This window comes from Lathyrus oleraceus, chromosome 1 (assembly GCF_024323335.1).
Source record: "Lathyrus oleraceus cultivar Zhongwan6 chromosome 1, CAAS_Psat_ZW6_1.0, whole genome shotgun sequence".
In the NCBI taxonomy this organism is placed as follows: domain Eukaryota; kingdom Viridiplantae; phylum Streptophyta; class Magnoliopsida; order Fabales; family Fabaceae; genus Lathyrus; species Lathyrus oleraceus.
The window spans coordinates 171094836-171101281 of record NC_066579.1 but is presented as its reverse complement, the minus strand read 5'-3'; positions in this window follow the sequence as shown (position 1 = coordinate 171101281).

Here is a 6446-nt window from a genome sequence, read left to right as displayed (position 1 = left end):
AGATTTAATTGGAAAATAGATTTAGGGTTTTCAAGATGTCCAAGCCCAGCTGAAAGCTTCTATAAAAAGGGACTTGGAAAACCTGATTGAACACACAACCAATACTGAGCGAAATACTGAGAGAGAGCTAGGGTTTGTGTCTTGTTTAGTCGTGAGACTTGTAAGCCATTCAAGTCATCCATAGATGATTGAATTGGTCTGATTTGTGGTTGTAATTTGTCACTCAAAGCTTTTAAGCAAGAGTGTGTGTCTACTTGATCAAAGCTGTTAAGCAAGATCAAGTGTGTGTCTTCTTGATCAAAGTTGTTAAGCAAGATCAAGAGTGTGTCTACTTGATTGAAACTGTGAAGTAAAATCAAGTGTGTGTTATTGAAAAGTGTTTTCTTTTCACAAGGGATTGTTGTTTAAAATCACAGGTGTGATTGTAGGGAAGTGAGTGGGTTCTCATATCTAAGAGTGCTTAGGTAGAAATTGCACGGGTAGAGATTAAGTGAGAAAGACTGAACTTGTTGAAGTGTACGGAGAGTCTTTGAACTGATTCTATTTTAGTGAATTTCCTTCCTGGCTTGGTAGCCCCCAGATTTAGGTGAGTTGGACCAAACTGGGTTAACAATTCCTTGTGTCACTTGCATTACTATTCTCTATCTTTATCTTGTTTGCATTACTCGGATATTAGTGTCGTAACATTACCTTCGACATCTCATATCTGATTCCAGAATTTCAATTGGTATCAGAGCAGGCATCTTGCTTTGGTTCTGGGTGAGATCTAGGGGCAATACTTTCTTGTACAATGGAGAGAGATGGAGGATCTGTTCACAGGCCACCAATTTTGGATGGATCTAACTATGACTATTGGAAACCTCGAATGGTAGCTTTCCTAAAATCTCTTGATAACAAGGCTTGGAAGGCTATGTTAACAGGCTGGGTACATCCTGTAATTACTAAAGAATGAGGAGCCACAACTGATAAGAAACCTGAAGAACAATGGTCCAAGGAGGAGGATGATCTAGCCCTTGGAAACTCTAAAGCATTGAATGCAATATTCAATGGAGTAGACAAGAACATTTTCAGATTGGTAAACAATTGTGAAGTGGCTAAAGATGCTTGGGACATTCTCAAGACCACTCATGAAGGCACCTCTAGAGTAAAGATGTCTAGACTTCAACTACTCACCTCCAAGTTTGAAAATTTAAGGATGAAAGAAGATGAAAATATTCATGAATTTCATATGAGTATCCTTGAAATTGCTAATGCCTCAAGAGCCCTGGGAGAGAAGATGTCAGATGAGAAGCTGGTAAGGAAAATACTCAGGTCACTCTCTAAGAGGTTTGCTATGAAAGTGACAGCCATAGAAGAGTCTCAAGACATCTCCAACATGAGAGTTGATGAGCTAATTGGTTCCCTTCAAACATTTGAGATGGGAATGAATGATGGATCTGAAAGGAAAACCAAAAGCATAACCTTCATATCAAACACAGAGGAGGAAAATAGTCAGGATGTTGATGAAGATTTGGCCAATGAAGTAGCAATGCTGGGAAGACAGTTCAACAGGCTGTTAAAAAAGATGGATGTAAGATCCAAGGCTAATGTCAAGAACATCTCATCTGACATCAGTAAATCCAATAATGCTGGAAGAAGAGCAAGGTCAGATGATAAGCCCAAATAAGGAAAAGAAGTATAGTGTTATGAATGTGATGGGTATGGACACATCAGAACTGAATGTGGAACCTACATCAAGAAGCAGAAGTTGAGTCTTGCTGCTACTTGGTCTGATGAGAGTGAAACAGAAGAGTCTGCAAATTTGGTGACTGCCTTGACTGGAAGATGGGGTTCTGATGAAGACTCAAGTGATGATGAAGTAACCTTTGAAGAGTTGGCCTCTACCTATAGAAAGTTGTGTCACAAAAGTGTAGAGTTGTGTAAATAGGTTGAAAGCCAGAAGAAGGAAATAACTCAACTTGAGAATGAAAAGGTAGAACACTTGGAAACCATCTCCAAATTAAAAACAGAAGCAGTGGCTCTGAATGCCAAGCTAGATGAAAGTCAACAAGTTGAAATCCAAAAGATAGTACAGCTGGAGAATGAGAAGGCAGACCATGTGGAAACCATCTCCAAGTTAAAAACTGAAGCTATGTTCTTGAATTCTAAACTAGAAGAGATGACCAAGTATGTAAGAATGTTAAACAATGGATCTAGCTCCTTAGACAAGATTCTCCAAACTGGACAAATAACAGGAGACAAATCTGGCATTGGGTATAATGAATCTAAGCCTGAGTGCAGTTACACTGGTTGCAAACCTCAAGCCAAACCTAAATGCAGCCATAGTAAAAACAAACTTGTGATGTCATATCATATGTCACAACAGCAGAAGAGAAGACAGCAGAAAGGGAAACACCAAAGATGGAGATGCCATTACTGTGGGAAATTTGGTCACCTGAAGCCCTTCTGCTATAAGCTGTATGGTTATCCTAGCCCTGTTCATCATCAGACTCACTATCAACCCAGACCCAAACAGCACAGGCATGTCAACAAGAAGCAATGGGTTCCTAAGACTAATGTTACAAGTCTGGTAGCTCACATTCCTCTCAGAGTCTCAGCCAAAGAAGAGTGGTATTTGGATAGTGGATGTTCCAGACACATGACTGGAAACAAAGACCTAATAACTGGACTTTATCCTCATGCCATAATCTATGTAACCTTTGGTGATGGAGCAAAGGGTGAAATCAAGGGGATAGGCAAGCTTGATTGTCCTGGAGTGCCTAAACTTGACAAGTTCCTACTGGTTAAGGGCTTGACTGCAAATCTAATAAGCATCAGTCAACTATGTGATCAAGGTCTGAATGTTAACTTCACCAAAACTGAATGTCTGATTTCTAACAAAGAAAGTGAAGTGATCATGAAAGGAGTCAGGACCAAAGACAACTGCTACATATGGAGCTCTCAAATTGGTTATTCCTCAAAGTGTACCTTAGTCAAAGAAGAAGAAGTGAAGACATGGCATAAATGTTTGAGCCATCTGCATCTTAAAGAGATGATTATATCTGCTAGAAGAACTCCCAACTTGAAGATTGATGAAAGAAAAGTTTGTGGGAAATGTCAGACAAGGATGTCACACCAGAAACTCAGACATGAAACCACTTCCAAAGGTTTGGAACTCTTCCATATGGAGTTAATGGGACCCATGCAGGTAGAAAGCCTTGGTGGGAAGAATTTTGCATATGTAGTGGTGGATAACTTTTCCAGATACACCTGGATCAACTTTATAAGAAACAAATCTGATGTGTTTGAAGTCTTCAAAGATCTTTGTCTAAAACTTCAAGGAGAAAAGGAAAGTCAAGTTATCAAAATTAGAAGTGAACAAAGAAGGAAGATGGATCCCAAAAGATTATTTCTAAGCTACAGCAGAGCATATAGAGTCCTTAATTCCAGAATCAAAATAGTGATGGAATCTATTAATGGTGTTGTTGATGACCAACCGACTGATGTCTCAAACGATGTTAAGACATCTCTGAATGATCCCCCAGCTGATTTCTCAGACAAGGTAAATGAACCTCCTGTAAGACCCCAATTTTGGCCCTAAGATCCCTCATGGCCCATATCACATCATATCATGGCCTCAAGGATCACTGCATGCCCTAGCTTCCATCCTCGTGGGTAGGTTGCCTTGTGAGTTTGTTTCTTGATCACCAAGCATGTTTTGCATTTGTATATCTTTGCTTTTCATATGTTTATCAATCAAAAAGTACAAAAATATTGTCAGTCTAACCTTGTTGCTTGCAGTTGAAGCAATCATCAGCCAATTAGGTCAAAGTCAGTCAAAGTCAGGCATTGTAGTGGATGGTGGCCATTCTTGCAGAATTTGGGCACCATGATCAATAATCAAGAGTTCATATGACTTGGGACATCATTTGGAATCAAGTTCTCAAGGAATTAGGGTTTGGAATTCATCAGAAGGTGCTTCAGTCAAGCAAAACCCTAGAAAGTCAAACTTGGTCAACTGTCCATTTAATCAGTGATTTGGTGATGGGATTTGGTCTGAGAGGTCTCATTCATGCCTATATAAGCTTCATATATCATGTCAAGCATCCACAGTGAAGAAAATAAAGTCAGACAAGAAAATTTCCCAAAATAGAAAGTGGACCTGTAATTTTAACTGCCAAAAATGGAAACTTCTTGATCCTCAACTTGCATCATGATACAAGCTTCAAATGAATTTTTGCCCAACATGAAAGTTGAAGATCTTGTTCTCCCATTTCCAAAAAGTCCAAGAACTCTCAAATCCCATGTATGGTTGGCAAGATATGATCAATTCATTTTCACAATTTCTTGAACTTCAAAGGGCCATATCTCATGAACCACTTGGCCAATTTTGATGGGGTTTTTTCCTACAAGCTCTATTTGTTCCCCTCTTTCCAAAAATGCATTCATCTTTCACCAAAACCTCACCATGCAAAATGGCATTTTTGGACTTGTCTTCATTAATTTCAAGTATGTGCAAAAAGTGATTTTTTGAATTAGACATTTTCAGCATATTTGGCCATTTGGGATCTGTTTAAGATGGTATTTGAGACATGTTCAAGGCCCAAACTCGGCCAGAACTTACACACCCCATGTGCATATGTTGAAAGATTAGCAAATTTGCAATTGGCTTCATTTAAGTTAATCTTGCTTAACACTTCATTAACCAACCTTAAACAGTCAATATATAAGTCATTTTCTGTCAAATAAACCCTAGCTGCAGCCTCTAACATAGAGAAAACTCTCATTCTCTCTCATTTTCGATTTTTGCTCACTTTGAAAATTTCTGCTCAAAACTTCAAAGGAACCACGAGCAGCCTTGTTGTTTCATCACTTGGCCATCATTTGGAAGCTTTGTCAAGCACCATTCATCAACTGTACTACAGCATCGTGTTCTGTTTTTCAAAGAACCCTTCCATGGAAAATCGAGATTGGAGTGTTTCCAAGCATCACTGAGCTAAGTTTCTTCGAGTATTCATCATTTCCAACCATCAGCTTCACCTGTTTGAGCTTGCATCATCCAAATAACCACTGTTTCTCCATTTGCTTTAAATCCAAGTAAGATTTCGACTCTCTCTATTTCAAAAATCATGAGATGTTTCTGGTAGATCTTGCTTTGCTGAGTCCATTGAGCTTTGTATCTTTTGAAATGATTGCTCGTGTTAAGAGAAATCTGAATTTTAACTTTCATAACCAAACATGTTCTTGCATGATGTGTGTTGTATGCTTCGATTTATTGAAAACTATGGTTGGATTATGCATGTGCTTGGTCTACTGATTCGAATGCCATGCTAGATTTAATATTCTGGGCGATTTATTTTTTCATGATTGAATGAAAGTGATGAAGTTATACTGTAGCTGTTGAAACCCTAAGAACCTTGTTCCAGATTTTCTTTTCAAATTGCAATTGGCTGCTGTTATCGTGTTTTGCATAGCCCTGTACTGTTTCATTGCCATGCTGTTTGTGAAAGTCTGGATGAATTTCGTTTTTTCATGATGATGAACATGAGTTTGAACTGTAGCAAGCCCTAGGGTTTTTCCAGAACTGCGTTTGACTACTTCTGCTTGCATGAGTTACTGTTTTATTGAATTGGCCAATCACAACATTTCCTCTGCGTGTGCTAAACGCTGTGTTTTGATAAGTGACTGCAGGAATTACAAAATTGCCACCGGTCAACCACTTTGACCTATCAATCCATGTCTATTTTGTTCATTTATTTCAATTTGATGCTCAATCTTACAAAAATCATAACTCGTGCATTTTAATTCCAAACTTCATGAAAATTTTTGCATTATGTTCTGCTTGATGTCTATTATTTTATCATGATTTTTGCTGAATTTTTGCATGGTCGAATTTTTAATGGCATTAGGGTTTTGCTCATGTATGCATATTTTATACCTTTTGCCAAAACCACTGTGAAGTTATGAGGATGTATCCAATGACCCTGAAATTTTTTGTGCTTAATCTACACTCATTCATGTTTGTTTTGATGTAGAGTTCTTGATTTTATCTTATCTGGTTATTAAGATATGAATTTTTGAAGTAGGGTGTGACAATTTGTGTCACACCATTGATATGCAATTTCATGATTTTTGTTGACATGCTTCCTGACCTCCAATTGATGTGAAATTTTGCATGAACCTACTTGTATATGTCTAGTTGACTTGTGATTTTTATTGGAATTAATTATGCCATTTCCTAATTGTTTGAGATTTTTCTCCCCTGTCTAGTCAAATGTTGACTTTGTGTGACACATCTTGCCATTCCATTTGGGAAATTCTCATACTTTATTGGATGATCATGAAATTTTACATGTGATAACTAGACATCCTAAGCTTTGCCATGGTGTTGATCTCATTCATTTATCATTTGTTATCACTAACTTATGATTTTTTGAAGTTGATGTATGTTTGGTTGACTTCTTTGT